The 23,940-nt window shown below is 45.1% G+C and overlaps 1 protein-coding gene and 1 long non-coding RNA gene across 4 annotated transcripts in view; one reads left to right on the top strand and one right to left on the bottom strand.

The window, feature by feature from the left end:
* LOC139273638 (zinc finger protein 239-like) overlaps positions 1-295 on the bottom strand; it is a 35,877-nt gene extending 35,582 nt beyond the window's left edge. For both annotated transcript variants that reach the window (XM_070890631.1, XM_070890634.1), the window contains exon 1: positions 191-295. The gene's annotated coding sequence lies outside the window, so the exon portion shown is untranslated. The remainder of the gene's footprint in view (positions 1-190) is intronic.
* Positions 296-1,188: 893 nt separating this feature from the next.
* LOC139273683 (uncharacterized) overlaps positions 1,189-23,940 on the top strand; it is a 75,654-nt gene continuing 52,902 nt past the window's right edge. For both annotated transcript variants that reach the window (XR_011595288.1, XR_011595287.1), the window contains exons 1-2: positions 1,189-1,277; positions 1,738-1,909. This is a non-coding gene — a long non-coding RNA (uncharacterized lncRNA). The remainder of the gene's footprint in view (positions 1,278-1,737; positions 1,910-23,940) is intronic.

The raw sequence follows: 23,940 nt of genomic DNA, 5'->3' as shown, positions 1-23,940 counted from the left end.
CCGATCTCTGGAATCTGTTGCAGCCCACAAGATGTCTGCACTCCTCAAATTCTGCCCTTTTGACCATCCCTGATGATAATCGCTCCACCATCGGTGTCCGGCCCTTCAGCTGCCTGGGCCCCGAGCTCTGGAACTCCCTCCCTAAACCTCTCCGCCTCTTTCCTACTTTCAGACCCTCTTTCAAACCTACCTGTTTGACCCAGCTTTTGGTCACATGCCGCAATTTGTTCTTCTGTGGCTCGGTGTGAAATGTATGTGTTGTGTCCTGTAACACTGCTGTGAAGCGCCTTGGGACGTTTTACTATGTTAAAGGCGCTCTATAAAGAAAAGTTATTAATAATACTGCAGGAGTGAAGGATTGAGTGAGCTGGGAGTCCGGCGCAGGCGCAATACGAACAACCAAGCCACTCAGCACCAACGCCACTTGTGACGTCACAGGCGATGTGGGCGGGGCTGTGACGTCACAAGCGATGTGGGCGGGGCTGTGACGTCACAAGCGATGTGGGCGGGGCTGTGACATCCCCGCCTGGCGCGCGGTGAGGCGGTTGAACGGTTTTCAAATCAGGAGCCACGTGACCCCCGAGCTGCCCTGAGTTCCTTCAACACAGTCCATCAGCCGGTCCAGGCAGCGGGCAGTCGAGGGGGTCGTTCAACCTGACTGCCTGCCTCTCTTCCGCTCTTACATCCGGTCCAGGGTGTCCTTGGAGATGGAGCACGCGGTGTCCACCGGTACGCTCGCGGCCTTCCGCGAGAGGTGGGCACCGGAGGGACTGGAGTGCATCATCACGCCCGGCAACCAAATTTTAATTTGATTTTACGTTTTTTAAGTTTAATTTGTTTTAATTGCCGGTGCTTTTAGTGTCCCCCTCTCCTTTTATAGGGGGCACTGGAAAAAAGGAAAAATTTGATTTTAGTGCCCAAAAAAAAAACCACAAAAAAAAAAAAACCAAAAAAAAACAAAAAAGGGCCTTGTAAATGTCTTGTGTGTGTCATCCAGGTCGGGTGGCACGGATACATGTTTTATGTTTTCGCAGGTAAACTCAAAAGAGTTTCCTTCAACACAGTGGGCGGGGCTCTGTGGCGCTGCCGGTTTCTATTGGTGGGCGTGGCTGGCAATCTGCTGCGTGCAGCCAATAGACGGTCGGGACTATGCACCGAACGCGCTCTGTGGCGGCAGTGCGCCCTCCCCACCCTCAATCCCCGGATGCCGCGCAGTTTGCTGCAACCAGCGGTTGGACAATGTGAGGAACCGGGGGCCGCAGGGAACCGGACTGATGGTGGGCGGCTGAGGCCGGGGCAGAGCGGGCGGGCGGGCGCGGTGAGTCTGTGAGGGAAAACACCGGACTGAACACACAGCCCTGCAGCTCAGTGTTTGGGGACATGCGGGAGATAGACTGAAACTTCCAGTGAGATCAGACAGTGTGTAACCCGGGGGCCCAGTGAGCTCAGACAGTGTGTAACCCGGGGGCCCAGTGAGATCAGACAGTGTGTAACCCGGGGGCCCAGTGAGATTAGACAGTGTGTAACCCGGGGGCCCAGTGAGATCAGACAGCGTGTAACCCGGGGAGAATTCTGGTGATTTTCTGTCAGTCCAGATGGGCGGGACAGGAATCTTGAGGAAAAGGATAAAATCAAACAGAAATACTGGACATATACTTTTCTGAAACGTTGGAAAAACACTTTACACTACATTCCACTTCACAACATTAATATTCTTCTAATTTTCTGCCCTGCCAGAATTAGATCTCCCGGTGAATGGCGGAGTGATTGAGAAAGTTCCACAGCTGGAAGGAAACCGGGATTGTGGACTGAGGAACAACAGCAGGTGAACCAGCACAGGATTGTGAGAGCACCAACCATGGAGCCCCTTCCGATTGAAAGCGCTTTAATAGATCGACTGGGGAGAAAGGTAAGAGAAAGTGCCATTTACTCAGATACACACCGGTCCTGTAGATAGTACACACAGGTTACAAGGTAAGACAGGAAATGAGACTGGGAGAGTCTGACCACCGAGCACAATTATCCAGCATGAGGCCGTGCAATGGGATGTGAAGTGAGATCACTTTCTGTCTCTGAACACAGTCACAGTGAATCTTGTGTGTGTTTTAGAGTAAAGGGCTTTGATCTAAGAGGTGACTCCAGTTTGAGGCAGAGCCCAGCAGATGGACCCGTCTCTGTACATTCGGTGGGGCTGAACTCACACCGACACCATCAGATCTCAATGTTCAAATATTTCCCATCTGGTGAGAAAGCCATTGGAAAGATTGAACCGGAAGCACGTCGTCAATTCACTGATCACGATGCACAGACCAATCTGAAGTCCCAGCATGGTCTATCACTGACAGAATCAATTATTCATTCATGAACATTTAGAATTATAAGAAAATATATTGATAACTACTAATATTGAAGCATTTCCGATTAATTGATCACTAGAGATATGTAGTTTTCTAATATACTGAAACAGAGATACGGAGAGTTACAATTTATTTATTGGCGTTGTACTTGACCCCAAGCTGAGCTTCTGAACCCATATTCCCTCAATCACCGAGTACGCTTACTTCCAGCTCCATAACATCGCCGGTCTCTGCCCCTTCCTCATCCATGCCTCTGTTACCACAACATTGGACTATTCCAATGCGCTCCTGATCGGCATCACACCACGCACTCTCCGTAAACTTAATCTTATCAAAAACACTCCTGCCCGTATCCTTACTCAGAAACACAAGAAATAGCAGGCATAGGCCATACGACCCCTCCCATCTACTCTGCCATATAGTAAGATCTCTATTCGATAGAGAATTTCAAAGATTCACAACTCTAAGAAATATCTTCTCATCTCAGTCTTAAATAGGCGATCTCATTGTGGAAGAAAGTAACCAGCCGCTTTCACAGTATAAGAAGGGGTTAAATTCCTTTCTGTAAATTGAGTTTGCTTCTTTGCTGAGACAGCAGAATCCAGCAAAGCCAGAAAATACTTAATGTTCCTTAAATTACAGAAAAGAACAGTTAACATGAAGGCTGTACATCTGGTATGTGTATATGATAAGATACCCCCATGGCCTGGAGGCAGACAGATTTCTCAACTCTGCAGGAACTGATAAGAGGGGCTTCTCATGATGAGCTTGCTGACCCTCAGAAGAAATGATTAATGTCCCCGAATAGATAAAGTCACGCTTTTCGAACTGACCTTTGTGCCCTGTTTAGAATTAGTAATGTTTATGAATAATGAGGTTACCAATTGTATGAGATAAAATTCCTTTTTTTCTGTATAAAGATAGAATGAGGTTTCTGTAGAATTCAGAGTATTGCCTTGGTAACGACCAAGCAGCTCTCCGAGATATCTCGCGTGTAAAATAAAGAATCTCTTGAAGCAAGACTCTGAAATCTCCGCTTGAGTTAATTTAACTTAGAAATTTCCTCGACAGTTTCTGGCGTAGTCGGCAGGATCTCTGATAACGAGATCCAAAATGAACAAAAGTAAGATTGGCTTAAAAGAAAAAGAGGAATTTTAAAAAAGGACTTTCCTAGCTAAAGGGGGAAAAGTGCCTAGGCTGTCCTAGAAAAAGGGGACAAGCCGCCAAGATCCCTGAAGGGTGAGGCATTAGGGTAGCTACCATAAGAAGCTAGAATAACAAGAAAGCTAAAGGAGATCCGAGCCGAGCCGAAAAGAGAGCACCGGTGAGCGCTTTGTAAAGTACTGTGTATATATATTTTTGTAGGTGTGTCTTAAATTCTAATTTCAGGAAAACACCGCGAGACACTGAACCCGGAAAGAATGGGAAACAGCTCTAGTCGAGCAGGATGCTTGCATCCAGCTCCTAGAAAAGGAAAGAAAAACGACCTTCCAAACAAAGGAATGAGTATACAGCGTGAAACTAAGAAAAGGATTCGTCAGGTAGTAAAGCAACAAGAGAAGGTAGGAGATCCCATTGTGCCGCCCGGCTCGCCGGCGGACACAATAATTAAAGAAACAGGAGATGACCGATACGCGGTAACATTTAGTAGCGATTTATACGGTTGGTCTGATGGGGACTGGCCATGTGGAGGAAGTTTTAAATTGTCTTTAATCGAAGAATGGAGGAAAATAACTCAGGAAGGGGGAGGAGACCCTACTTGGGACAAAGATTATATGGATAAATGTTTTATTAAATGGCTAGAGGTTGCAAAAAGACATCAGCCTCCGCAAGTAAAAATATCAGAGAATAAATCAGGAGAGAAAGAAAAGGGGGAAACTGAAAAACCTCCCTCTTATAGCCCTCCAAACCTCCCTATCCCCTCAGCACCCACCGTGGGACTCTATCCTCGCATAGAACCCCCAAAGCGAAATAGCTGGCAGGAAATTATAGAAATGGTTATTGCCCATAGAGATCTAGCCCAGGGAGAACTAGCTGTCTTCCCGGCCCCACCACCTAATGGAGGAGCCGATGGAGGAAACCCGGGGGTATTAGGAGCAGGGGCTGAAGCAGCAGAGGGAGGGGAAGTCAATCAGAGATCTGGGATGGTCCTAAGGTCACAAACAACCCCAGCTCAGGCAGAAGCCGACTCTACCCTCCTCCTCCAAAATCTCCGAGTAATGATAGGAACCACAGCGGTTTTAAAACCCTGGTCTCCGGGAGAGGCCAGAGATATGATCTCTGCCGCCCCTAACCCGGTAAAGAAACCGATTGCATTTCACAACTGGCTTGAGCAGACGTGTACAATTTTCAATCCGCTACCCGGGGATATTAAATTATTATTACAAGCAGCCTACGGATCCTCCTGGCAGGGAGTAAAAGACATGTTCTCTATCCCGCCCGGGGAGGGAGGGGATTGGAGAGCAGATAATGACTTGTTAAATGAGGGAAATGAATCTTTAACGCACTGGCTACAAAATAGAGGACGGAACGCAATTCTGCAAGGGGCTAAAAAACATGGGGACATTGGGGAAGTCACCCGCTGTCTGCAGAAAGCGGAAGAGTCAATGATAGATTTCGCAGCCAGGTGGAAAAATAGCTGGGAGGAGCATGCAGGAATACCCTTGGATACAAATGAACCTTTAGCAGTACAAACTCTGCTGAATTGTATGTTACCACAGCATGCCAAAACCTACAAGATTAAAGTTTTGGATTGGCAAGGAAAAACCTGGAAAGAGACAGTCACTGTCTTGGCTAACATGGATAGGGAGGGATTATTCACCTACGTAAGTAAAACCAAAGTAACAAGACAATACTATCAGCAGAGAGGCAGAGGACAGACGCAGAATCGAGGAGGGTTTGAGGGTAGAGGAAGAGGGAGAGGACAGTGGTCCCAGCGAGACCGCTCTCAAGACGAGTGTAGAAATTGCGGAAGGAAGGGGCATTGGGCTCGAGATTGCAGATGTCCGCCCAAACAGTCTGGAGGGTCACAAGGGAATTTTTCCGAACCTCCACCTCCACTGGCCCCTCAATTTTCCTTTTCTAATCCCAATCCGTATCAGTCAGCATAGGGATGCCCCAGAGGTGTAATGGTACAGGCAGCAACTCTCCGCTTATCAACAGACATAGAAGAAAATCCCTTGGCAATACTAAAAGTAGGAAACACTTATGTGAAGTTTCTGGTGGATACCGGCGCTACTATGTCTTCTGTACCGCCCTCTGTGGGATTACCCGTAAGCAACACCACTGTTTTAAGCATGGGTGTGGCCGGCGTCCCCTTGAAAGATTTTTTATCCGAACCTACTAAATTGACAATTGAAGGACAACAAGTTAATGACGAGACCCTGATAGTCTCGAAGACAACGCCTCTCCCTCTATTAGGAAGACAGACTTTGTGCAAACTAGGAGCCACAATATATTGCACAAAGGAAGGGATGTTTATGGAGATCCCTCCAAATAACATTCATCAGTTCTTTAATGGGATAGAAAGAGAGAAAGAGGAAAAGAATGAAGAAAGTGCTGCCCTTTATAGTTGGCAACTGAGTGGCAACTTCTACTCCCCCCTGATAAAAGAGGCAGTGGAAAACTTAAAGATTAAAATTGACCCTAATATTAAAGAGTTATTGTATATCATCTTAACAAGCTTTGAGGCAGTTCAGCTTCACTGTACAGCCTGGTATACTCGACACAGGGCTGAAGACTATCAGCGCTTTGTGCAACCGTTCTTAAATAAAAACGAAGTAATAGAAGCTACTCCCCACATTTATTTCGGACCTGAAGGGTTGGGGGTGGCCGTGGAGCTAACACCGTTAGAACAAAAATGGTTTAAAGAAGAGAACTCGACACCCCATCTGACCTTGGCTGTAAAACCACCAGCAAAACCCAGAGATATGGGCGAGATGATCTTAAAGATAGAAGAGAAAAAACAGCAACCAGGCTATCAACCTTGGGCAATTATAGAACTGCAGAATATTCGGGTAGAATTTATCACCCGTGCCCGGGGAATTCTTCAATGGAAGATAAAAAGACATGACTCCACGTTTAAAAAACAGCAACCCCCCGGACAAACAAGCCCTAACATACCAATGGCATTGAATCAGGTATCCCCTGAACTCTGGGCAAAACATAAAAACCATGTTGGACAAGTATATTCTGCAGTACCCCATCGGGTACAATTATTAAAAAATGCTGTGCTACCAAGCATAAGGCAGTACAGACTGCCACCAGAGGCGGAAGAAGGGATAGAGCCAGTCATTTTAGCACTATTAGAACAAGGCGTGCTGGAGAAGACACAAAGCCCATGTAACACGCCGATACTGCCTATACCAAAGATTAATAGGCCAAATGAGTGGAGATTTGTACAAGATCTAAGAGCTATAAATAAGATAGTAGTCCCTATCACCCCTGTGGTACCAGACACCAACATCATACTATCTGCTATCCCACCCACAGCTACTGTCTTTACTGTAGTAGATCTATGTTCCGCCTTTTTCTCCATTCCATTAAAACGAGAAAGTCAGTATTTGTTCGCATTTACGTACAAGAAACAACAGTACACATGGACTAGGCTGCCCCAGGGGTACACTGAAAGTCCCGCAGTATATGCAGCAGCCGTAAAAAGAGACCTCGAAGACTGCTCGCTATCGGACCATTCTGTACTATTGCAATACGCGGACGATCTGCTTGTGGCGTCCAGCCACGGGTACGGATGCATGCAAGACTCTCTGAAACTATTACAGCACCTATGTGAAAGAGGGCATCGAGTATCCTTACAAAAGCTACAATTTTGCCAGGTCCAAGTGCAGTACTTAGGTTTTCGCATATCCCATGGCCAGAGGCAATTGGGACCTGAAAGAATTCAGACTATTCAAAGCACCCCTATACCGAAGACAAAGAAGGATATCTTATCCTTTCTAGGAATGGTGGGGTACTGTAGACAATGGATCCCCGACTATTGAGAATGGGATGCAGTCTTACGATCAGCTGCCCTAAAAGAGGCCCCACCCAAAGTAGAATGGACCCCTGAAAGGGAAGAAGCGTTTAAACAGTTAAAGACAGCTATCACTAACGCCCCGGCACTGGGACTACCGAACTATTCGAAACCATTTCAGATGTATGTAAACGAGAAAGAAGGATTTGCAACAGCGGTACTAACCCAGGAACATGGTGGGGGAAATAGACCAGTGGCCTATTACTCAGTAATGCTCCCTCCAGTAGTAAGGGGAATGCCCGCCTGCTTGCGTGCTATAGCCGCTACTGCGGTTATGGTGGAAAAATCAGGACCAATTGTTTTGGACTATCCGTGCACTGTTATAACAGCGCACGCGGTGCTTTTGTTGTTAAACTCCGCAGCCACTCAGCACTTCACAACATCCCGGAGAACAGGATATGAAGTGCTGCTGTTGTCACATCCTAACTACACCTTTCGATGTGCACCGGTAGTGAACCCTGCGGTTTTTGTTCCCACCAGTCTCACCAGAGAAATAGAGGACCCAGATCAACACGACTGTCTGCTAACCGTGGAAATAGCCACCTTTCCCAGACCAGATTTGCTTACAGAGCCAATGGACAATCCCGATCTTATTCTCTATACAGATGGGTCATCACATAGACCGTCAGACAATTTGCTATTGTCCGGCTATGCTATTGTAAACCAGCATGAAACCATTGAAGCATTTGCCCTGCCTCCCGGAACCTCGGCACAGGCTGCTGAATTGTTTGCCCTCACTAGAGCTTGTATATTGGCCAGAAATCAAACCGCTAATATTTATACCGATTCTAGATATGCATTCGGTGTGGTTCATGATTTTGGACAACTGTGGAAAAACAGAGGCTTCATCACCTCTGGCGGAAAACACATCAAGCATTCACAGTTGGTACTAAACCTGTTAGATGCCATTCAGTTGCCAAGCAAGGTGGCTGTTGTTAAATGTGCAGCTCACACAACCGGTGAGGATGAAGTGTCAATAGGAAATAGGAGGGCTGATGAAGCAGCCAGACAGGCCGCTTTAGCACAGGCATACTGCCTTCAAGCAGTTTCAGTCTCCCCTCCACAAACACTAAGCACCCAACAACTTAAAACAGCACAACAACAAGTTACCGTGCAGGAAAGAAAAACATGGGAGAATCAAGGTTGTTTTTAAAAAAATGATATATGGTCTCATCCTGATGGGTGAACTGTATGTCCTAGATCCTTATTTTTGCCCCTGTCTCGCCTAGCACACGGTCAGGCTCACATGGGCAAAGGAGGGATGATACATGCTATCAATGCGCAGTGGTATGCACCAGGAATAACAGTAGTAATTGAGAAAATTGCTAGAACCTGCCAAATTTGCCAACAAAACAATAGAGGTAAAACACCTGCAGAATATGACCATCTACCCCAACCAAACGTGCCTTTTGAAAATTTGCAAATTGATTTTGTCCACATGCCTCCAGTATTAGGTTTCAAGTATCTATTAGTCATAGTAGATATGTTTACAAGATGGGTAGAGGCATATGCAACGAGGAAGGATGACGCCCGAACGGGAGTGAAGATTCTATTTAAAGAAATAGTGCCAAGATATGGGATACCTATGGGAATTAACAGTGATAGAGGAACACACTTTACAGGGAAAATAGTACAGAATCTTGCCGAAGTGTTAGGTTTCCAGTGGAAATTGCACATACCGTATCAACCTCAGTCCTCAGGAATGGTGGAAAGAGTAAATGGAGTAATAAAATCCACCCTTATCAAAGTATGTCAAGAAACAGGAGTAAAATGGCCAGATGCCCTTCCATTGGTACTATATACTATAAGAAACCAGAAAAACCGAAATACTGGTTTGACACCCCATGAAGCCTTATTAGGAAGGCCAATGCCTACGGGTGTAAAACCACCACTGGGAGCGGAAAAGGTAGCATTAATTTGGAATGATGAGAAGTCGCTAAAATATGCTCGGGCCATGTGTGAAATAGCAAGAAGCCTGCATGAACGAATAAAGCAGACCCAAGTACCCCCGTCAGAAGGAAATATGCACCCTTTTAAGCCAGGAGAGCAAGTATTAGTAAAAACTCTAAACAAAGAATCTTTTTCTCCTAGGTGGAAAGGACCATATCAAATAATCCTCACGACAAGAACCGCCCTGAAACTGGAAAAACATCCAAACTGGGTACACGCCACCCGATGTAAATACTACTTTCCAGACGAAACGCAGAAAGAAGAAGAAATACAGAGCTAGGACGGGCAGCGGTGACCCATGCCAGAGACGGCAGTATACCCCGCAAAAGAACTGTACTCATCTCCCCTTTTTATAAAACCAGACTGAACTAAGAGTGCGACACCCAGAAGTACAGAGCTAAATGTCAGAACTTGCCTGTATACCAATTTGGGCCTTTATTTTTTTTTTTGGATCACTGTTACCATTGTGCTAGTAAGCTATTATTTTAATGAATACTAAATGGAGGAACCTATATCAAACAGTGGACGCACAATAAAAATAAGCATTCCCCCCGGGATCCGGGCCATTTAAAACGGGTGTTGACCACCTGCATCTCGGTAGTAAGATCCCCAGGTATAGTAAATTTAACAATACAAATCATGTATCCACCAAGGGAAAAGGATGGCTGCAACACCACAAGTGTTGGAGTCACACTGGACCGATCCCCGAGAAGGAAGCGGGATGTGTTGGGAACTGTATTGGGTGGAGTAGGAGCAGGGATGGGAGCGTTAAACTCAATGGATATAGAGACCTTACAAAATAAAATCCAGGTCGTCGGAGGACTAGTAGGGGAAAGTATAGAATTAAGAAATGTTTGGGATGAAGGACTACAGCAACTGCAGGTATCCGGCTACATAACAGATAAAATGACTTGGAAACAAAGTAAAGAAATAGAAAAGGAAATAGAGAACCGAATGAAGGAGCAAAAGGGGGTGAATTGGTACACCAATTGCATGTTTAAAGAGACAATCAGACAGTTATTGAGAGCCGAGTTAGAAAGGAAAATACTATCTTTCCACGCTGAGACCTGGGAAAGATTACTGGGAATGAAACAGAGAAATAAATTTCCTGATCTAGCCCTTAAACCTCAAGAAAAATATACCAGATGTGATGTAGAAGGATGTAATATTACTATGGAAATAATAAGTATGACTAAGAAGGAAATTTGGTGTCAGTACCAAGTAATACCCCAACTGTTTGGACAGAACTTCTGGTACCCAAAATTTAAAGGGGACTGGGTCGATGAAAGGAATCTAACACATCACGATAGGGGATGTGTTAAATGGCCATTCGGGATGGTATGTCCTTACCGAACCGCCATAAACGAACCATGCTCCCTACAACACCCAACAGGAATATGCAAGTGTGAACTAAAACAAGCCAATGACACAGAGGTCTCAGAGATAGGACAAAACGAAGTTTGCTTTACAGGAAATAAACCCGTCTATTTGGACGGAATTTTATATATGCCTCCTATTAAGACTTGTATGACAGAAGTCTACACTCTATATGACTCAGAAAAAAAAAGAACTTATACTTTTGGACAGTGGAAAAATGTAGAGAATTATTTAACCGTGCACAGAATTGAACTATTACCCCCTACAATTAATTTGACACGACTGCATAATTTAATACAAAATGACAAACAAATTGAAGAGGCATTGTCAAAACGGGGCCGAGACATCCACCAGTTTGAGATAGAAATGAGTTTCAAAAAGGGACAGTTAGTACGAATAGCAAACACAGTCACCTCAATAACAGCACATCACTGGTGGGATATATTCCTAGGCTGGTCCCCCAAGGCAACAGCCGTATTAAAGCTTGCAATACATCCGAGAGTAGTATTAGGTGTGATCATGCTACTTCTACTACTAGTCGTTTGTGGAATGGGGCTGAAAGTAAAATCTCTATTAGGTCAAGTAATGAACCGAGTAGAGAGAATGGAACAGAAAAATATGATCGGGAAGGGAAGGTTAAACCGAATAGAAGGACAGTTAGATGACTATAATGAAAAAGAATGCTTAGAGATGAGACCTTACCCCGAGGGATATGAGCCTCCCTTTTTAGTTGAGAAAGAAAATATGTTGATCAATTAAAAAAGATCAACAAGGAGGGAGTTGTGGAAGAAAGTAACCAGCCGCTTTCACAGTATAAGAAGGGGTTAAATTCCTTTCTGTAAATTGAGTTTGCTTCTTTGCTGAGACAGCAGAATCCAGCAAAGCCAGAAAATACTTAATGTTCCTTAAATTACAGAAAAGAACAGTTAACATGAAGGCTGTACATCTGGTATGTGTATATGATAAGATACCCCCATGGCCTGGAGGCAGACAGATTTCTCAACTCTGCAGGAACTGATAAGAGGGGCTTTTCATGATGAGCTTGCTGACCCTCAGAAGAAATGATTAATGTCCCCGAATAGATAAAGTCACGCTTTTCGAACTGACCTTTGTGCCCTGTTTAGAATTAGTAATGTTTATGAATAATGAGGTTATCAATTGTATGAGATAAAATTCCTTTTTTTCTGTATAAAGATAGAATGAGGTTTCTGTAGAATTCAGAGTATTGCCTTGGTAACGACCAAGCAGCTCTCCGAGATATCTCGCGTGTAAAATAAAGAATCTCTTGAAGCAAGACTCTGAAATCTCCGCTTGAGTTAATTTAACTTAGAAATTTCCTCGACACTCATCCTAATACTAGGATCGATCCCTAGTTCAAGACTATCCGGCCCTTGTCAATTCTTCTAAGAATTCTATGTTTCAATGATATCACCTTCCATTCTTCTAAACTCCAGAGAATATAGGCCTATTCTACTCAATCTGTCCTCGGCCCTCTCATCCCAACTTGTATCAATTTCTCTTCACCCATCACCCCTGAGCTCGCTGAACTACATTGGTTCCTGCTCCATCAATGCCTCAATTTCAAAATTCTTATCCTTGTTTTGACATCTGACCAGGACCTTGTCCCTCCCTATTGCTATAACCTCCTCCAACCCTCCAACCCTCAGAGATCTTTCCATTCCTCCAATTCTGGCCTCTTGAGCAGCCCCAATTTTCATCCCTCCAATATTGGTGGCCGTACCTTCAGCTGCTGAGACCATAAGCTCTGGAATTCCCTCCCTAAACCTCTCTATAACACTCCTTAATACCTACCCTTTTGAACAAGCTTTTAGTCACTTGTGCTAATATTTCCTTACGTGACTGGATGTCAAATTTTGTTTGATAATGGTCCTGTGAATTGCCTTGGGACATTTTACCACTTTTAAGGCACAATATTAATGCAATTTGTTGCTGATAACTGAAGATATTTCGAATTGTAATGACTCTCACTAGGGTACAGTTTCCTCTGGCACTGACTCTCACTGGGTACAGTTTCCTCTGACACTGACTCTCACTGGGGTACAGTTTCCTCTGGCACCGACTCTCACTGGGGTACAGTTCCTCTGACACAGATTTACTGTGTATCTAATTCGTGCTGTCCCTGCCCTGGGACAGTTTAGAGGGAGCTTTAACCTGAAACTGATCAGGAGCTGCGGGTGGAAAGTTCTCAGTGCAGTGACAGATCGTACTGCTGCTGAATTTTAATCGATAAGCTGCCCAGTGCACTCGGGCTGGACACTGAAGTTCGCCCAGTGGCAGTGTAGAGGGAACTTTACTCTGTATCCAACCCATACTCCCCCTAGTCTCTGGGAATTTAATGTGAATTTGAAAGCAACTGCTAGGGTAGATAGCGAGAAATTTATTCTGCTGCTTGGGGTGTCTAGGACAAGGGACATAACCTTAAAATCAGAGCCAGGCCATTCAAAAGAGATGTTAGGAAACATTTCTTCACTCAATGGATGGTTGAAGTGTGGAACTTCCCACAATAAGCAATCGATGTTTGCCCATTGAATAACTTTCGGCCGGTTGTGATTTCTGCCCAATGACCCGTTGCTTGTTCCCTTGGATTGGATCTTTATTTATTCCCTTTGGTTTGTTTTCAGTTTCATTGCTGGACCCACCACTCAAAGCACTTTGTCTGATCTGCCCCAGGGAATGAGCAGACTCCTCCCTCATCTCCCACACTGCACCGTCTCTCCTTCTCTTTCCCCCTTGGTTGTGTTCCACACTCTGGGCCCTGACCATTCCCCGGGGATTCTCAGTATGAACAGCGGGATGTGTGTTGAGACAGGATGTCCCAGCTCTCCACCTTTAAATGGCCCTGCTTTATGACATCACTGCAGTGCCTAGCGACTAACCTCACTGACCCCAGCTCATTATGGGCTGGCAGTGTCTGATGGGACAGTGTAGAGGGAGAAAGACTTGGATTTATTTGGTGCTTTTCACGACCACCAGACCTCTCAAAGCACTTTACAGCCAATGAAGTACTTTTGGATTGTAGTCACTGTTGTAATAAGGGAGATTTACTCTGCATCTAACCCATGCTGTACCTGTCCTGGGAGTGTTTGATGGGATAATGTCGATGGAGTTTTACTCTGTATCTGACCTGTGCTTTATCTGTCCTGCAAGTATTTGATGGCTCATTGCAGAGGGGACTTTACTTTGTATCTAACCCATGCTGTACCTTCCCTGGGAGTGATTGATGGGATAGTGTAGAGGAAGATTTCCTCTTTATCTATCCCATGCTGTACCTGCCCCTGGGACTGTTTGATGGGACAATGGATAGGGAGCTTTACTCTGTAACTAACCCGTGCTGTACCTGCTCTTGGAGTGTTTGATGGGATAATGTAGATGGAGATTTACTGTGTATCTAAACTGCTAACCTAGCAAGTTGTGACGACGACTCCAATAATTTACAAAGGGATATAGATAGGCTCAGTGAGTGGGCAATACTTTGGCAGATGGAGTATAATGTGGGAAAATGTGAGCTTATTCACTTTGGTAGGATAAATAAAAAAGCAAATTATTATTTAAATGGGGAGAGAATACAAAATGCTGTGTACAGTGGGATCTGGGGATCCTTGTACATGAAACACAAGAATTTAGCATGCAGTTACAGCAATTAATTAGGAAGGCAAATGGAATGGTGGCCTTTATTGCAAGGGGGATGGAATATAAAATTAGGTAAGTCCTGCTGCAAATGTACATGGCATTGGTAAGACCACACCTGGAGTACTACGTACAGTTTTGGTCTCCTTATTTCAGGAAGGATATACTTGTACTGGAGGCAGTTCAGAGAAGGTTCACTAGGTTCATTGCTGAGATGAAGGGGTTGTCATAATGAGAAAGATTGAGCAGGTTGGGCCTGTACGCATTGGAGTTTAGAAGACTTAGAGGTGATCTTATTGAAACGTATAAGATTCTGAGCGGACTTGACAGGGTAGATACAGAGAGGATGTTTCCCCACGTGGGGGAATCTAACACTGGGGGGCATAGTTTCAGAATAAGGGCTCGCTCATTTAAAAGGGAAATCAGGAGCAATTTCTTGTCTGAGGGACGTGAATCTTTGGAATTCGCTACCTCAGAGAGCTGTGGGGGCTGGGTCATTGAATGTATTTAAGGTGGGGATAGGCAGATTTTTGAACGATAAGGGAGTCAAGGGTTATGGGGAGTGGGCGGGGAAGTGGAGTTGAGGCCTGGATCTGATCAGCCATGATCTTATTGAATGGCGGAGCAGGCTCGAGGGGTCAAATGGTCTACTCTGCTCCTATTTCTTATGTTCCATACCTGCCCTTGGAGTGTTTGATGGGACAGTGTAGAGGGAGATTTGCTCTGTACTTAATGCTTGCTGTACCTGCCCTTGGAGTCTCTGATGGGACAGTGTAGGTGGAGGTTTATTCTGTATCTAACCCATGCTGCACCTGCCCTGGGAGCATTTCATTAGACAGTACATAAGAAATAGGAACAGGAGTAGGCCATACGGCCCCTCGAGCCTGCTCCGCCATTCAATAAGATTATGGCTGATCTGATCATGGACTCAGCTCCACTTCCCCGCCTACTCCCCATAACCCCTTATCCCCTTATCGTTTAAGAAACTGTACAATTCTGTCTTAAATTTATTCAATGTCCCAGCTTCCACAGCTCTCTGAGGCAGCGAAGTCCACAGATTTACAACCCTCAGAGAACAAATTTCTCCTGATCTCCTTTTTAAATGGGCGGCCCCTTATTCTAAGATCATGACCTCTAGTTCCAGTCTCCCCATCAGTGGAAACATCCTCTCTGCATCCACCTTGTCGAGCCCCCTCAAAGTCTTATACGTTTCGATAAGATCGCCTCTCATTCTTCTGAACTCCAATGAGTAGAGGCCCAACCTACTCAACCTTTCCTCATAAGTCAACCCTCCCTCATCCCCGGAATCAACCTAATGAACCTTCTCTGAACTGCCTCCAAAGCAAGTATATCCTTTCGTAAATATGGAAACCAAAACTGCACACAGTATTCCAGTTGTGGCCTCACCAATACCTTGTATAGCTGTAGCAAGACTTACCTGCTTTTATACTCCATCCCCTTTGTAATAAAGGCCAAGATACCATTGGCCTTCCTGATCACTTGCTGTACCTGCATACTACCCTTTTGTGTTTAATGCACAAGTATCCCCAGGTCCCGCTGTACTGCGGCACTTGGCAATCTTTCTCCATTTAAATAATAACTTGCTCTTTGATTTTTTTTTCTGCCAAAGTGCATGACCTCACACTTTCCAACATTATACTCCATCTGCCAAATTTTTGCCCACTCACTTTGCCTGTCTATATCCTTCTCAGATTTTTTGTGTCCTCCTCACACGTTACTGTTCCTCCCATCTTTGTGTCGTCAGCAAACTTGGCTACGTTACACTCGATCCCTTCCTCCAAGTCATTAATATAAATTGTCAATAGTTGGGGTCACAGCACTGATCCCTGCGGCACCCCAGTAGTTACTGGTTGCCAACCAGAGAATGAACCATTTATCCTGACTCTCTGTTCTGTTAGTTAGCCAATCCTCTATCCATGCTAATATATTACCCCCAACACCGTGAACTTTTATTTTGTGCAGTAACCTTTTACGTGACACCTTGTCAAATGCCTTCTGGAAGTCCAAATACACCACACCCACTGGTTCCCCTTTATCCACCCTGTTCGTTACATCCTCTAAGAACTCAAGCAAATTTGTCAAACATGACTTCCCCTTCATAAATCCATGCTGACGCTACCTGACCGAATTTTGCTTATCCAAATGTCTTGCTACTGCTTCTTTAATAATGGACTCCAAAATTTTCCCAACCACAGATGTTAGGCTAACTGGTCTATAGTTTCCTGCTTTTTGTCTGCCTCCTTATTCAAATAGGGGTGTTACATTTGTAGTTTTTCAATCTGCTGGGACCTCCCCAGAATCCAGGGAATTTTGGTAAATTACAACCAATGCATCCACAATCCCTGCCGCTACTTCTCTTAAGACGCTCAGATGCAAGCCATCAGGTCCAGGGGATTTATTTGCCTTTAGTCCCATTATCTTACTGAGTACCACCTTCTTAGTGATTGTGATTGTGTTAAGTTCCTCCCCCCATATAGCCCCTTGACTATCCATTGTTGAAATATTGTGAGTGTCCTCTATCGTAAAGACTGATAGAAAATATCTGTTCAGAGTTTCTGCCATCTCCATGTTCCCCATTACTAATTATCCGGTCTCATCCTCTAAGGCACCAACATTTACTTTAGCCACTCTTTTCCTTTTTATATACCAGTAGAGACTGTTTTTATAGTTTGTGCTAGTTTACTTTCACCTGTATATCATCGGCCTTTGAATGTGGAAGGAGAAACGGTTGTCTGTTCTGTCTGTGAGAAAAGATATTAAACATTAGTGTGACTGGTAAAGCACCGAGACACACACCCGAGTGAGAGTGTTCCAGTGCAGTGACTGTGGAAAGAGCTTTAACCAGTTACACAGCCTGAAAAAACATCGCACCATTCACAGCGGGGAGAAACCGTTCACATATTGTGTGTGTGGACGAGGCTTCAACTGATCGTCCAACCTGGAGAGACACAAGGACACCCGCACCATGGAGAAACCGTGGGAATGTGGAGACTGTGGGTAGGGATTCAATTGCCCCTCTGCGCTGGAAACTCATCGACGGCATCACAACGGAGAGAGGCCATTCACCTGCCCCGTGTGTGGGAAGGGATTCACTCAGTCATCCAACTTGCTGGTACACAAGCGAATTTACACTGGGGAGAGGCCATTCACCTGCTCCATGTGTGAGAAGGGATTCACTCGTTCATCCGACCTCACTGAACACCAGCGTGTTCACACTGGGGAGAGGCCGTTTACCTGCCCAGTGTGTGGGAAGGGATTCACTCGTTCATCCGACCTCACTGAACACCAGCGTGTTCACACTGCGGAGAGGCCATTTACCTGCCCAGTGTGTGGGAAGGGATTCACTCAGTCATCCAACCTGCAGATACACAAGCGAATTCACACTGGGGAGAGACCGTTCACCTGCCCCATGTGTGGGAAGGGATTCACTCAGTTATCCAACCTGCTGGTACACAAGCGAATTCACACTGAGGAGAGGCCATTCACCTGCTCCATGTGTGAGAAGGGATTCACTCGTTCATCCGAGCTCACTGAACACCAGCGTGTTCACACTGGGGAGAGGCCGTTTACCTGTCCCGTGTGTGGGAAAGGATTCACTCGATCATTTGACCTGTTGACACACCAACACATTCACACTGGGGAGAGGCCATTCATCTGCTCTGAATGTGGGAAGGGTTTAACTCGATCATCCCACCTGCTGACACACCAACGCATTCATACTGAGGAGAGGCTGTTCATCTGCTCTGAGTGTGGGAAGGCTTTCACTCATCATCTTACCTGCTAGCACACCAGCGAGTTCACACTAGGGAGAGGCTATTCACCTGCTCCGAGTGTGAGAAGCATTTCACTCGATCATCCAACCTGCTGACACACCAGCGAGTTCACTAGTGACTGCAGGGGTTGGACTCTGCTGTTATTGTTGCCGTTAATCACATCCAGGACTGAAACATGTTGCCGCTGGTGGAATTAATCCCTATATCTGGGCTGGAGTTTAATTTTCTGGATATCATTGAATCATAGAATGGTCACAGCACAGTAGGAGGCCTTTTGGACCATCGAACCCATGCCGGCTCTCTGCAAGAGCACTTCAGCTAGTCATAAGAACATAAGAAATAGGAGCAGGAGTAGACCACACCACCCCTCGAGTCTGCTCCACCATTCAATAAGATCATGGCTGGTCTGATCGTGGACTCAGCTCTACTTCCCTGCCCACTCCCCATAACCCTTTATCGTTTAAGAAACTGTCTATTTCTGTCTTAAATTTATTCAATGTCCCAGCTTCCACATCTCTCTGAGACAGCGAAGTCCACAGATTTACAACCCTCTGAGAGAAGAAATTTCTCCTCATCTCTGTTTTAAATGGGCGGCTTCTAGTTCTAGTCTCCCGCATCAGTGGAAACATCCTCTCTGCATCCACCTTGTCAAGCCCCCTCATATATGTTTTGATAAGATCAGGTCTCATTCTTCTGAATTCCAATGAGTAGAGACCCAACCTACTCAACCTTTCCTCATAAGTCAACCCCCTCATCTCCGGAATCAACTGAGTGAAACTTCTCTGAACTGCCTCCAAAGTACCCACAGGTCCTGCTGTACTGCAGCACTTTGTATTCTTTCTCCATTTAAATAATAACTTGTTCTTTGATTTTTTTCTACCAAAGTGCATGACCTCAGACTTTCCAACATTACACTCCATCTGCCAAATTTTTGCCCACTCACTTAGCCTGTCTTTTCCTTTTGCAAATTTTTTGTGTCCTCCTCACACATTGCTTTTCCTCTCATCTTTGTATCATCAGCAAACTTGGCTACATTACACTCAGTCCCTTCTTCCAAGTCGTTAATATAGATTGTAAATAGTCCCACTCCCCGCCCTTTCCCCGTGGCCCTGCAAATGTTTTATTTCATGTACTTATCAATTCCCTTTTTGAAAGCCACGATTGAATCTGCCTCCACCACCCTTTCAGGCCGTGCATTCCAGATCCTAACCACTCGCTGCTTAAAGAAAAGTTTTTTCTCATGTCACCTTTGGTTCTTTTGCCAATCACCTTGAATCTGTGTCCTCTGGTTCTCAACCCTTCCGCCAATGGGAATATTTTCTCTCTACTCTGTCCAGATCCCTCATGATTTTAGAGCACCTCTATCAAATCTCCTCTCAACCTTCTCTGTTCTAAGAAGAACAACCCCAACTTCACCAGTCTATCCATGTAACTGAAGTCCCTCATCCCTGGAATCATTCGTGTAAATCTTTTCTGCACCCTCTGTCAAACAACTGTCAAATAAATCAGCTTTGTTTCCTACATACAATGTCGATTCCTTGATTTCTCCAAGAGGAGGCTAATTGATGTCCTGTTACCGACTGTCCCATTTTTGAGCCTTTTCACGGCTTCTGTTTTAGTGATGTTGGTTGAGGGATAAATGTGAGCCAGGACACCGGAAATCTCTCTCTTCTTCGAAATAACGTCATGGAATCTTTAACGCCGACTTGAGAGGTCAGATGGTTCTGATTCTTTTTTTTATTCGTTCACGGGATGTGGGCGTCGCTGGTAAGGCCAGCATTTATTGTCCATCCATAATTGCCCTTGAGAAGATGGGGGGAGCCATCTTCTTGAACTGCTGCAGTGCGTGTGGTGAAGGTACTCCCACAGTACTGTTAGGGAGGGAGTTCCAGGATTTTGACCCAGCGATAATGAAGGAATGGCGATATGCTTCCAAATCAGGATGGTGTGTGACTTGGAAGGAAACGTGGAGGTGGTGGTGTTCCCATGCGCCTGCTGCCCTTGTCCTTCTAGTTGGTAGAGGTCGCGGGTTTGGGATGTGCTGCCGAAGAAGCCTTGGCGAGTTGATGCAGTGTATCTTGTACATGGTAAACACTGCAGCCACGGTACATCGATGATGGAGGGAGTGGATGTTTAAGGTGGTGGATGGGTGCCAATAAAGCGGGCTGCTTTGTCCTGGATGGTGTCGAGCTTCTTGAGTGTTGTCGCAGTTGCATTCATCCAAGCATGTGGAGAGTATTCCATCACACTCCTGACTTGTACCTTGTAGATGGTGGAAAGGGTCTAGGGAGTCAGGAGGTGAGACACTCACCATAGAATACCCAGCCTCTGACTTGCTCTTGTTGCCACAGTATTTATGTGGCTGTTCCAGTTAAGTTTCTGGTCAATGGTAACCCCAAGGATGTTGATGGTAGGGGATTCGGTTATGGTAATGCCATTGAATGTTATGGGGTGGTAGTTAGACTCTTGCTTGTTGGAGATAGTCATTACCTGGCACTTGTGGCGTGAATGTTACTTGCCACTTATCAGCCCAAGCCTGAATGTTGTCCAGGTCTTGCTGTACGCAGGCATGGACTGCTCCATTATCTGAGGAGTTGCGAATGGAACTGAACACTGTGCAGTCATCAGCGAACATTCCCACTTCTGACCTTATAATGGAAGGAAGGTCATTGATGAAGCAACTGAAGATGGTTGAGCCTAGGACACTGCCCTGAGGAACTCCTGCAGCGATGTCCTGGGGCTGTGATGATTGACCCCCAACTACCACAACTATCTTCCTTTGTGCTAGGTATGACTCCAGCCAGTGTAGAGTTTTCCCCCAGATTCCCATTGACTTCAGTTTTACTACAGCTCCTTGATGCCGTACTCGGTCAAATGCTGCCCTGATGTCGAGGGCAGTCACTCTCACTTTGCCTCTGGAATTCAGCTCTTTTGACCATGTTTGGAGCAAGGATGTGATGAGGTCTGGAGCCGAGTGGTCCTGGCGGAACCCAAACTGGGTATCGGTGAGAGGTTATTGGTGAGTAAGTGCCGCTTGATACCACTGTTGGTGACAACTTCCATCACTTTGCTAATGATTGAGAATAGACTGATGGGGCGGTAATTGACCAGATTGGATTTGTCCTGCTTTTTGTGGCAGTTTTCCACATTGTCGCATCGATGCCAGTGTTGTAACTGTACTCGAACAACTTGGCTAGAGGTGCGGCTAGTTCTGGAGCACAAGTCTTCAGTACAACAGCCGGTGTATTGTCGGAACTCATAGCCTTTGCTGTATCCAATGCATTCAGCTGTTTCTTGATATCGCATGGAGTGAATCGAATTGGCTGAAGACTGGCTTCCTTAGGAGGAGGCCGATATGGATCATCCTCTCGGCACATCTGGCTGAAGATGGTTGTAAACACCAGCCTTTTCTTCTCAGAAGATCAAGATGTAGAACCAGTTTGTGTCAAGATAAGAAATAATAAGGAAAATAAATCACTGGTAGGAGTAGTCTATAGGCTCCCTAACAGTAGCTACACTGTAGGACAGCATATAAATCAACAACACATGGAGGCTTGTAAGAAATACTGCAATAATCATGGATGATTTTAATCTTTTTGATTGGACAAATCAAATTGGCAACGGTAGCCTTAAGGAAGAGTTCATAGAGTGTATTCGGGATGTTCTTAGAACAATACGATGTGGAGCCAACCAGGGAGCAGACTATTTTAGATCTGGTAATGTGTAATTAATGATCTCATAGTAAAGGATCCTCTTGGGAAAAGTGATCATAAAATGGTATAATTTCAAATTCAGTTTGAGGCTGAGAAATTTGGGTCTCGTACTCGTGCCCTGAACTTAAATAAAGGCAATTACAAAGGAAGGGTAAGATGGTAGATAAGCAGTGACAGACATTTAAGGAGATATTTTATAACTCTCAGCAAAGATATATTCCAGTGAGAAAGAAAGACTCTTAAGAAGAACCAGCCATGGCTAACTAAGAATTTTTTGAGGATGTAACTGGTAGAGTGGACAAGGGAGAACCAGTGGATGTGGTGTATTTGGACTTTCAAAAAGCTTTTGACAAGGTCCCACACAAGAGATTGGTGTGCAAAATTAAAGCACATGGTATTGGGGGTAATATACTGACGTGGATAGAGAACTGGTTGGCAGACAGGAAGCACAGAGTCGGGATGAACGGGTCCTTTGCAGAATGGCAGTGACTAGTGGGGTGCCGCAGGGCTCAGTACTGGGACTCCAGCTATTTACAGTATAAATTAATGATTTGGATGAGGGAATTAAGTGTAATATCTCCAAGTTTGCAGATGACACTAAGCTGGGTGGCAGTGTGAGCTGTGAGAAGGATGCTAAAAGGCTGCAGGGTGACTTGGACAGGTTAGGTGAGTGGGCAAACGCGTGGCAGATGCAGTATAATGTAGATAAATGTGAGGTTATCCACTTTGGTGGGAAAAACACGAAGGCAGAATATTATCTGAATGGTGGCAGATTAAGAAATGGGGAGGTGTAACGAGACCTGGATGTCATGGTACATCAGTCATTGAAAGTTGGCATGCAGGTACAGCAGGTGCTGAAGAAGGCAAATGGTATGTTGGCCTTCATAGCTAGGGGATTTGAGTATAGGAGCAGGGAGGTCTTACTGCAGTTGTACAGGGCCTTGGTGAGGTCTCACCTGGAATATTGTGTTCAGTTTTGGTCTCCGATTCTGAGGAAGGACGTTCTTGCTATTGAGGGAGTGCAGCGAAGATTAACCAGACTGATCCCCGGGATAGCTGGACTGACATATGAGGAGAGACTGGATTGACTGGGCCTGTATTCACTGGAGTTTAGAAGGATGAGAGGGGATCTCATAGAAACATATAAAAATCTGATGGGACTGGACAGGTTAGATGAAGGAAGAATGTTCCCGATGTTGGGGAAGTCCAGGACCAGGGCACATAGTCTACGGATAAGGGGTAAGCCATTTAGGACTGAGATAAGGAGAAACTTCTTCACTCAGAGAGTTGTTAACCTGTGGAATTCCCTACCGCAGAGAGTTGTTGATGCCAGTTCATTGGATATATTCAAGAGGGAGTTAGATATGGCCCTTACGACTAAAGGGCTCAAGGGGTATGGAGAGAAAGCAGGAAAGGGGTACTGAGGGAATGATCAGCCATGATCTTATTGAATGGTGATGCAGGCTCGAAGGGCCGAGTGGCCTACTCCTGCACCTATTTTCTATGTTTCTAAGAAGTAATGGATGGCATCAAATTGAAAACAAAAGCATACAATGTTGCGAAGATTAGTGGAAGGCCAGAAGATTGGGAACTTTTTAGAAAAGAGCAAAAGACGACTAAAAAAGAAAAAAGGGAAAGGAGATAGATTGAGAGTAAACTAGCAAGAAATATAAAAAGAGACAGTAAGAGATTCTATAGGTATATAAAAAGGAAGAGAGTAGCTAAGTTGGTCCCTTAGAGGATGAGACTGGGGAATTAATAATGGAAAACGGAAGTGGCAGAGAATTTGAACAAATATTTTGTATCGGTCTTCACTGTAGAAGACACTAAAAGCATCCCAATAATGGATAATCAAGGGGCTATGGGGAGGGGACAAGGTAGACAAGTCCCCTGGACCTAATGGCCTGCATCCTATGGTATAAAAAGAAGTGGCTACAGAGATGGCGGCTACATTGGTTGTAATCTGCCAAAAATCCCTGGATCCTGGATTTTTGATTGGAAAACAGCAAATGTAATTCCCCTATTTAAGAAAGGAGGGAGACAGAAAGCAGGAAACTGTTAGCCTAACATCA

The sequence above is a fragment of the Pristiophorus japonicus genome, chromosome 9 (assembly GCF_044704955.1).
Source record: "Pristiophorus japonicus isolate sPriJap1 chromosome 9, sPriJap1.hap1, whole genome shotgun sequence".
In the NCBI taxonomy this organism is placed as follows: Eukaryota; Metazoa; Chordata; class Chondrichthyes; family Pristiophoridae; genus Pristiophorus; species Pristiophorus japonicus.
The sequence above is the reverse complement of the archived record's forward strand: the minus strand, read 5'-3'. Positions and strand labels throughout refer to the sequence as shown.